Source organism: Mauremys reevesii, linkage group 11 (assembly GCF_016161935.1).
Source record: "Mauremys reevesii isolate NIE-2019 linkage group 11, ASM1616193v1, whole genome shotgun sequence".
NCBI lineage: Eukaryota > Metazoa > Chordata > Testudines > Geoemydidae > Mauremys > Mauremys reevesii.
Genome location: NC_052633.1, coordinates 43,220,236 through 43,231,361, shown reverse-complemented (window position 1 = coordinate 43,231,361; position 11,126 = coordinate 43,220,236).

The following is an 11,126-nucleotide window of genomic DNA, read 5'->3' as shown; positions in this document are numbered from 1 at the left end:
GCCTCAGTTCCCCATCTGGAAAATGGGATAATGATGCTTCCGTACCGCAGAGGGCTGTTGTGAGGATAAATTCATTAATGTCTGTGAGGTGCTGAGATCTACTGTGATGAACACCATAGAAATTACTAAAAATAAACGACAAACAAATGTTATGCTTTGTTTTGATATGGAAAAAGCTTATCTTCAGTAAGATTATGTAATAAATTTCCTTGTCATTTTATAACAGAGAGTTTAATTTCCTTTCACTTTAGATCCAGTTGGGGAGAGACTTGTGTAGGAAGAAATCTGAGAGAGCTTAGAACTTGCTAATGTGGGGCCTAGATGTAGTTTCTAAAAAAGAAAGCTATGTAGGAAGACCCTGTAATTTTCAGTGCTATCTTTGGAGTTGGATTAATGCCCAGGATAGTGACAAATAGAACGTCATTGGGAAAGACTCAGGATCAGCTCCACTAGCAGTAACAAATAGCTCAGGAAACAGATAGCTGCATAAAATTAAAACTTTAAAATCCTTATCAATAAAAATGATCCATTTTAACCTACTCTGGGAACTTGTTTTGAAAGAGAAAATTAATTTATTAAAGAGGAATTTTTTTAAATAACACTGAAAATAGTAATTGGACTGGAAAGAGTTTTTCGAGTTAACAATTGACATTTATACTGGACTTTATTAACTAATGACATTAAAGTGCTTGATGTAATCATTTCCTAGATTTTAAAAATCTGTTATTTCTACAGAGCCCAAAAGTGCTATTTACATTTATAGATAAATTGGAAGAGAGGTCCCTGCCCCAAAGAACTTGCATTCTAAGATTCCTTATTCACCTGAGTGGTCGCATTAATTTCTTTGAAAGTCAGTAATCAGAGGAAGTGGGCAGGGATGCAACACAAATCTTTCCTGTTTGTTGGTTCCCCCACCCCAATGTAAAGCCTTCTCGGGCGACCAGAAGTCATCTTGTCATGATAGCTTCCTTCCTTGTAGTAGAGGTAATCAGTTGTGTTTCTATGATCACATCCAGAGTATCCATCACATGTTTTTGGGTCAGGAAGCAAGTTTTTCCTGTTGTGCCTGATCGGTTGGGGTTTCCACCTTCCTCATAGCATTGTTGCGGTGGAGTTAGGTTAAAAGAAGTAAGAATAGGGAGTCAAACATTCCTATATTATCTCTTAATATTAAGTTTGTCAACTTGCAGCCAGAGTCCAATGCCAAAAAAGGCTAGAGGGACCAGCTCTCAGAGGTAAATGAAACCTGGTATTTTGCTGGTGGACCTTTTTGCCTGTAAGGAGAAGGGGAGGCCTGAAGTCATTGCAAACTGATATCTCCCTTAATACCCTCTACCCCGCACACAGGTGAGTGGGGGAGAGGAGGCGGTGAGAGGATTCAGAAGTGTGCTGAATCATAGGGTAGGCTGAAGAGGATCTACCTTGAGTTACTCATTATGGTGAGAGCCCTATAACCCTGCACTTGATCTAATTAAGTGCCTGGTATGCGAGAGGGGGTAGGTATATAGCACCTCCCCCTCATTGTTAAATTGAAAGAGTTGTGCAGTACTGTGTCTACTGTGTATGAAGTGACATGTTTGAATAAAATATAGTAACTATAAACATTTTAAATGTAAGAGACAGCATTTATTTTTACAGATTTTCATATTATATAATCCAAATATTTTAGACAGATTGATTTCACTTCTCTTTACACACAAGAGAATATGCCATATACTGAAAGTGGTATTATTTAAAGTAAAAATGGAAAGTTTTTAAAAGCAACAATTTTACTAAAGGCTGTCTAACCTTCAGTGCCCTGGGCATTGACTCAGTATTAACTCAGAGAGAAAATTGGTTCCCTACTGAAGTCATGCTGTGAATAAAACTAATTACATTGCTAAATATAAAATTTTGAAATAGATGTGCATTTAAAGAAATATTCTAAATATTAACCAGTATGACTCTAGAGTGAAACACCTTGTGCAAGTTGATTGTTGGCACAGATTCTTTAACAACAAAAATCTGTTTGCAGGCAAGAGCAGGAGCCATGTGATAATACAGTTGAGCAAAATACAGTTCTCTGTATTATATACTGTTGCTAAGGATATAAACCTATCAATAATATCTCATTTTAGGAGTGCAGAGAATGAATAATAGACCTATGACTAATTATTAATGATATAGAGAAAATAACATTGTTGGGTGACAGAAGGTATAATTGTTTTAATATCAGCAGCAATGCACGTTACCTTGCAAAAACATTAAAGCTTTTGAAGCAGGGTGGGTGGAAGTGCAGCTGGGTGGGTTGTAGACAAGGAGATTGAAGGCTAATGATTGATGTGGGGAGAAATGCAATCCTGGAAGTAAATTGTAACATTAAAAATTAGGATTACAGGGAGTTGGGTTTCTTCAGGTTCCCAGATTATGCCTGTAGTATGAATTCTACATTAGTGGCATCATTATTTTCACAGCAGCCAATCATGTTGTTCCTAAAGAGGACTGTAAGTAGAGATCCTATTATTAAATACATTCATGGAGTGCATGCTATTTGGTATTCCTGGTTATTTTTAGTTTGTTTGGCTGTTTGTGTTTCTCTTTCAGGTTGTTTCAGTTATTTTCAGTTATTTCAGTTACTGGGTCAGTTGGGGACTGTTTGAGCCTTTGTTCCCTGGGTCATCTTTGATCAACCTCAATCAGCATTGTGATCCTTCTGCCCCATGTGATTAACAAAGGGGTAGAACTGACCTAGGAGAGAAGGCCTTAAAAGCCAGAGGCTAAGTGATCAAGGGGAACTAGTGAACAGGGGACCGCAAGCAGGGGAGTTTATAAGAGTTGCAATAAAATCGTTATGGTTAGAAAGGGCCGCTTCGCCAGTGCTGCTCCTGTCTTCTCCACCTGCGCCTGTATCCAGACAGACAGCCTAACCATGGATTCCTCTACTCAGATCCTGGTGTGGATTTGCAGAGACTGTGGTCTGCATTTCCCAGTCTCTGAAAGCCAGGCTGCGGGGATCATCCAGTGCGAAAGGTGGCTGCTGGTGGAATCTCTCGGGAAGCAGGTAGGAGAGCTACAGAAGGAGGTGACTAGGCTGAGGAGCATCCGTGTCCACGAGAAATTCTTCAAGAGTATTCATATGGAGACATCCAAGGCTGAGGAAACTATCTAGCTACAGAGGATTGATGTCACACCAATGGGGGAGGAGGATATGGCTCTGTCACAGGGAGGACACTCGCAGCTGGTTACTTCTGGCAGCAGTTAGTGCTCCACCCCTACTCCCAACCCACCCACCCACCACAGTGATGGAAAACTGATATGTTGCCCCAGCAATGAGTGATGAATCACCCCCAAAAGGAGGAGCAGAAGGCGCCATGTACCCCCAAGGCTGGGAGGCTTGCAGCCCCACTCCCAGGAGGAAATGTAAGATAGGGGTGGTTCGTGACTCTCTCCTGAGGGGGATGGAGGCACCCATCTGTCTCCCTGACATGGCATCCTGGGAGGTATAGTGCCTATCCAAGACCTTACAAAGAGATTATCGAGGATCATACAGCCCTCTGACTACTACCCCATGCTATTCCTCCATGTGGGTACTAATGATACCACGAGGTATGACCCTCAGAAAATCAGAAGTGACTACAGGGTTCTGGGAGTAAGGGTGAAGGAGTTGGGAACACAGGTGGTATTTTCTTCCATCCTTCTGGTCAAGGGTAGGGGCCCAGGCAGAGACAGATGCATCCTGGAGGTAAATGCCTGGCTGCAAAGATGGTGTTGCCAGGAGGGCTTCAGCTTTCTTGACCACAGGATGCTGTTCCAGGAAGAAGGACTGCTAAGCAGAGATGGTGCCCACCTATCAAGGAAGGCGAAGAGCATATTTCGATTCAGATTGGCTAACCTAGTGAGGAGGGCTTTAAACTAGGTTCAAAGGGGGCAGGTGACCAAAGCCCACAGGTTAATCAGGAACATGGAAACCTGGGAGAAGGTTCAGAATCTGGGGGAGCATGGGCTGTTATAGCAGGGGAAAAGGAGAGACAAAACAGAACAGAGTCCGTATACTAATGCGAGAAGTATGGGGAATAAGCAGGAAGAACTCAAAATGCTAATAAGTAAACACAACTATGACATAACTGGCATCACAGAGACCTGGTGGGATAATATGCATGACTGGAATATTGGTATAGAATTGTACAGCTTGCTCAGGAAGGACACACAGGGAAAAAAGGGAGAAGGTGTTGCCTTGTATATTAAAAATGTATACACTTGGGCTGAGGTTGAGATGGAAATAGGAGACAGACTTGTGGAACGTCTCTGGGTATGAATAAAGGGGGTAGAAAACACGTGTGATGTCATGGTAGGGGTTTACTACAGACCATCTAACCAGGAAGAAGAGGCGGATGAGGCTTTTTTTTAAACAACTAACAAAATCATCCAAAGCACAGGGCTTGGTGGTGATGGGGGACTTCAACTACTCAGACATCTGTTGGGAAAATAGCACAGCAGGGCACAGATTATCCAACAATTTCTTGGAATGTATTGGAGAGAATTTTTTATTTCAGAAGGTGGAGAAAGCTACTGGGGGGAGGCTGTTCTAGATTTGATTTTGACTAATAGGGAGGAACTGGTTGAGAATTTGAAATTGGAAGGCAGCTTGGGCGAAAATGTTCATGAAATGGTAGAGTTCATGATTCTAAGGAATGGTAGGAGGGAGAACAGCAAAATAAAGACAATGGATTTCAAGAAGGCAGACTTTAGCAAACTCAGGGAGCTGGCAGGTAAGATCCCATGGAAAGCAAGGCTAAGCGGAAAAACTGAAGACAGTTGGCAGTTTTTCAGAGACATTATTAAGGGCACAAGAGCAAACTATCCCATTGCATAGGAAAGATAGCAAGTATGAGAAGAGACCATACTGGTTTAACCAGGAGATCTTCAATGAGCTGAAAATCAAAAAAGAGTCCTACAAAAAGTGGAAACTAGGTCAAATTACGAAGGATGAATATAAACAAATAACACAAGTATGTAGGGACTAAATTAGAAAGGCCAAGGCACAAAATGAGATCAAACTAGCTAGAGACATAAAAGGTAACAAGATAACATTGTACAAATACATTAGAAGCAAGAGGAAGACCAAGGACAGGGTAGGCCCATTATTCAATGGGGTGGGGAGAGGGGATAACAACAGAAAATGTGGAAATGGCTGAGGTTCTTAATGATTTCTTTGTTTTGGTTTTCACCAAGAAGGTTGGTGGTGATTGGATGTCTAACGTAGTGAATACCAGTGAAAATGAGGTAGGATCAGAAAAGGCTAAAACAGGGAAAGAAAAAGTTAAAAATTACTTAGACAAATTAGATGTCTTCAAGTCACCAGGACCTGATGAAGTGCATCCTAAAATACTCAAGGAGATACCTGAGCCATTATCGATTATCTTTGAAAAGTCATGGAAGACTGGAGAGATTCCAGAAGATTGGAAAAGATCAAATATAGTGCCCATCTATAAAAAGGCAAATAAGGACAACCCCGGGGAATTACAGATCAGTCAACTTAACTTCTGTACCTGGAAAGATAGGAAGCAAATAATTAAACAATCAATTTGCAAACATTTAGAAGATAATAAGGTGATAAGGGACAGTCAGCGTGTATTTGTCAAAAACAAATAGTATCAGACCAACCTGATAGCTTTCTTTGATAGGGTAACAAGCCTTGTGGATGGGGAGAAGCAGTAGATGTGGTATATCTTAACTTTAGTAAAGCTTTTGATACTGTTTTGCACAACCTTCTTATAAACAAACTAGGGAAATGCAACCTAGATGGAGCTACTATATAAAATCATTCCCAAAGAGTAATCAGTGGTTCACGGTCATGCTGGAAGGACATAACAAGTGGGGTCCCGCAGGGATCAGTTCTGGGTCCAGTTCTTTTCAATGTTTTCATCAGTGATTTAGATAATGGCATAGAGAGTACACTCATAAAGCTTTGCAGACGATACCAAGCTGGGAGGGGTTGCAAGTGCTTTGGAGGATAGAATTAAAATTCAAAATGATCTGGACAAACTGGAGAAATGTTCTGAAGTAAATAGGATGAAATTCAATAAGGACAAATGCAAAGTACTCCACTTAGGAAGGAGCAATCAGTTGCACACACATAAAATGGGAAATGGCTGCCTAGGAAGGAGTACTGCTGAAAGGGATCTGGGGGTTATAGTGGAGCACAAGCTAAATAAGAGTCAACAGTGTAACACTGTTGCAAAAAAAATGAACATCATTCTGGGATGTATTAGCAGGAGTGCTGTAAGCAAGACACGAGAAGTAATTCTTCCGTTCTACTCTGCGCTGATTAGTCCTCAACTGGAATATTGTGTCCTGTTCTCAGAGCCACATTTCAGGAAGGATGTGGAAAATTGCAGAGAATCCAGAGAAGAGAGATAAAAATGATTGAAGGTCTAGAAAACATGACCTATGAGGGAAGATTGAAAAAAATTGGGTTTGTTTATTCTGGAAAAGAAAAGACTGAGAGGGGACATGATAACAGTTTTCAAGTATGTAAAATGTTGTTACAAGGAGGAGGGAGAAAAATTGTTTTTCTTAACCTCTGAGGATAGGACAAGAAGCAATGGGCTTAATTTGCAGCAAGAGAGGTTTAGGTTGGATATTAGGAAAAACTTCCTAACTGTCAGGATGGTTAAGCACTGGAATAAATTGCCTAGGGAGGTTGTGGAATCACCATCATTGGAGATTTTTTAAGAGCAGGTTAGACAAACACCTGTCAAGGGTGATCTAGATAATACTCACTCCTGCCAGGAGTGCAGGGGACTGGACTAGATGACCTCTCGAGGTCCCTTCCAGTCCTATGAATCTATGATTTTTCAATTATCCTAGGAATTTCAGTCTACTAGTTCTCACTGGATATTTTTTGCTAGCTTGTGCAAGATGTGTTGATTTCAGTACTAATACACAGAACTGAAAAGCAGCTGAATGATCTACAATTAAGTGGATCTTTCAAATCTTCATTTCCAGAGAGAGTAGTAGCAAGATCACATTATTATTTAAATATTTACTTTTGACTTAAAGCCACTGGACATGAAATTGTTGTGAAATAGCTGCATATCTTTGTCCCTGTGCCTTTTGCAGTCAAGAAATGGAACTGCATTTCAAACTTTAAAAAAAATTGTTACTCATTTTAACAAACTATGTTTCTCCCTATTGAAAATATTAAAGTAGTCCTGACCATTGTTTATGATGATTATTCCACAATCAGCTAGATTGAAACCTTAAATAGATAGTCTGGGTGTTTTCTGTCCTGTCCATTTATTTTCTAAATATATAGTAATAATTCTATTGATCCTATAAAATCTCTGTTTTGAAAACAAGAACTGCACTATTGTTTAAATCTATGTTCCTTGTTGAATCATTCAGCAGCACCCAATCAAGGGTAATGTGTTTTCTTCACGTGCACGCGATTGCCATGTCTTTCCTTTCCATTGTCTATATCTGGGTTTTGAGCCAACATTCTGTTGAAACGTGCAAGAATTTTGATCTGTGAGAGCAAGATTAGTGTATATTACATTACCTTGCTAGCTCACAAATGTGCAGCGGAAGGGCAGAGTGGAGGGATATCATGGCCAAGAAGCAGAATAAAACTGCTATAATAGGTCTAATTTTAGGCCTAGCAGCTTTGACAGAGGGTTTTTTTTTAAATCAAAAGCAGGTTGAAAACCACCCCCAGTAATGCTCAGGCACACAACACTTTACTTTGCAGTGTCCTAACTGATTCTTTTAAAGGCTTATATATAATTTTATTAAAATGAGATTACAATTCTCTATGCCTTTGCAAGCTGTAAAATGTTTCCAGTGCCTATAGCTTTAATAGGAATTTTGGACACATGTTCTGTAGGAGGGGTGGGCAAACTACGGCCCAGGGGCCACATCCAGCCCTCCAGACATTTTAATCCAGCCCTCGAGCTCCCTCTGGGGAGCGGGATCCTGAGCTTGCCCTGCTCCAGCACTCCAGCATGTTCGTCGTCTGGCTCCTATGCATAGGGGCTGTCAGGGGGCTCCTCACGCTGCCCCTGCCCCACACGCCACCCCCACAGCTCCGATTGGCCAGGAACTGTGACCAATGAGAGCTGCAGGGGTGGCAAATGCAGACAGGGCAGCGCGCAGAGTAGCCTGGCTGCACCACTACGTGGGAGCTGGATGGGGGACATGCCGCCGCTTCTGGGAGCTGCTTGAGGTAAGTGCCGCCTGGCACTGCACCCCTGACACCCTCCTGCACCCCAGCCCCCTGCCCCAGCCCTGATGCCCCTCCTGCCCTCAAACCCCTGATGCCCCATCAGCCCAGAGCACCCTCCTGCATGCCCAAACCTCATCCCCAGCTGCACCCCAGAGCCCACAACCCCAGCTGGAGCCCTCACCCCTTCCCACATCCCAACCCCCAATTTCATGAGCATTCATGGCCCACCATACAATTTCCATACCTAGATGTGGCCCTCGGGACAAAAAGTTTGCCCACCCCTGTTCTATAGGAATAGTCTTAAGGCATTTCAGTGTCTCAGCAGTGTACTTTATTACTATTTAATAGTTTAAATGAATGTTTAGCCTAAATATTTAATGCAGTATTGGGCATATATGAAGCAAATCCTTAGCACAGTTTCTTTAAAAACACTTTTCTTGTTTATTCTGTGTTGAATGGATAATGTTTCTGAGAATTATGTTGATTTTAAAATGCCAAAATCCTTTGTGCATGCAACACTCTGAAGTCTGTTGGTCATTTGATGAAGAACCATGATGCACATCATATATGCATGGAGGCAAATTCTCTGAGCACTGAGTGGGCACAACAGGACACTTAACTGGGTGTATATTCAAAATGTAGGCCACAACTTTATTGTAAACATTAAAAACTAGGCAGAGAAAATCATCCAACCATCAACTAGCACAGTGTGGTTCCAAATATCAGCCAATCTAGGCTCCACCAATATAGGGCCTAGCCTACCCTTAGCCTCGCCCCCATCTGTTTTCTCCACTGGACTTGACAAAGTGTCAGAAAATTCCAAGCCTCCTGGCCTTATAAAAGGGATATCCCCAAACAAGGGATACCTTAAGTGTGTGTGTGTGTGTGTGTGTGTGTGTGTGTGTGAGAGTGAGAGACGCTCACTCATCACACTAAAAGACATAGCCTCATTTTGTCATTAGCAGTGCAAGACCTGGCCCAACTTACCCAAACCCTATATTCGGATCAATAAACACTTCCTGCTATCAAACTTCTCCACTGGTTCCTTGACACCAAAGCTATGAAAAGGCATAATAACAAGCTAAACTCTTCCATTGGCTAACAATTTTAAAACACTTGGTGTTAACTGCTATGTACCTAAGTAACTGAATGCATGATTGTGAATGGAAAGGGCCTATGATCTCATGTTAATGATCTTGATCCTCCAGTCTGTACTCTGGTTGATTTTCCCATGGGTTATAATGGGAGTTCTGCTTGAATAAGTACTGCAGGATTGAACTTGACAGCAGTTCAGCTCTATAGAGAAAATATTCTTATGGTGCCAACATTACTATGTGAGATTAAGATATAAAAAGGAAAGTCCAGCTGAATCCCATTATACAATACTAAGACTGATAAAAATATTTTTATGCCTTGATATAATGCCCGAACAATTTGAAAGATCTTTATTTTAAAACAGCTTCATTGCACTTCTAGATCAGTGCATGTTTGTGGAGACCTAGTTATGTCAAAAGAGAAATGTTGATAAAAAATGTATAGTACAAGAATAGCAACCTATAAAAATCCCTTTAAAATAATAGATTAACGTCACAAATTGAGGATATGAGTTAAATCTGCCGTAAGTCTATTAACTAATATAAATCTAGATGCTCCTAGACTTTGCAGTGCTTAGACTTTCTATCAATTTTACAGCTACAGCTGGTTGAATAATAGAAAAAACATATTCATAGTTTATTCTGTTGATTTTTTTTGAAATCTCCAAATTTTATACAGCCATCTAGAGAGCTTGTCAAATAATGAAAAAATATTTAAAATAATGTATTTGAAAAAAGCCAACATCTCACTTGTAAACTATTTGCAACAAATTTTAGCAATTACACTTAATACATTTTCCTGTTTTATTATTTAGTGTATTATCAATAAGGAGTAAATATGTGGCTAATATACATCTATTGGCTTAAATTCTCCCAAATAAAACTAGATAAATTGTGCTTTATCAGGCTGAAATATGAAATGAAACAGAGGTGAAATCCACCCTTCAATTCAGTGCTATTCAGGGGGGTGCATTGCAGCCCCTTCCCCTCTTACCAATATGGGTACATCTACATTTTGAGCGGGAGGTGTAATTTGCACATTGAGGTGACATACCCGCATTAGTTCTGATCTAGCTAGTGTACTAAAAATAGAGTATAATTGTAGCAACATGAGTGGTGGGTGGGGCTAGTTGCTTCAAATACATACCCATCAAAGAAGGTATGTATTCAGGGTGGCTAGCTTGTCCTACCACAGCTACACTCTAGTGTGCTAGCTCAATCGGAACTAGAGTGAGTATGTCTCCTTGAGGTGGAAAATACACCTCCAGCTTGAAGTGTAGATATACCTTATATCAAATTATCTGCATGAGATGCAAGGTCTATTGAGGCAAATTTATCCTGGTAAATGCAAATGCTCTGTTCTCTACCCTAGTTAGCTGCTCAATGCAGACCTATGTAGGAGATGCCATTTATCATGCAGGAGTCCTTTTATCAAGCCAGTTGGCCGGACCCAACAAGATTTAAGTGATAGGAAGGGCTTGTGCTGTCTGTCAGCATGAGCATGAATTTCACCCTCTACGAACAAGTTGTGTAGAAGCATGTGTAAAGAACTATCTGAGGTTTTTAATAATACGTTGGGAGATCTTGAATGGAGGACTACATCAGATGCAATGGCTAGGTGTCATTACATCCAAATTTCCTTGCTTTTGAGACTAGTTGTCACCGAGTGTGGGGGAGACTAGGCCCTGCACCCCCGGCTTCCTACAATTCACCATGACTCTCAGCCAGCCAGTAAAACAGAAGGTTTATTTAGACGACAGGAACACAGTCCAAAACAGGTCTTGCCAATACAGACAACAGGACCCCCTTTAGTTAGGTCCATCTGGGGG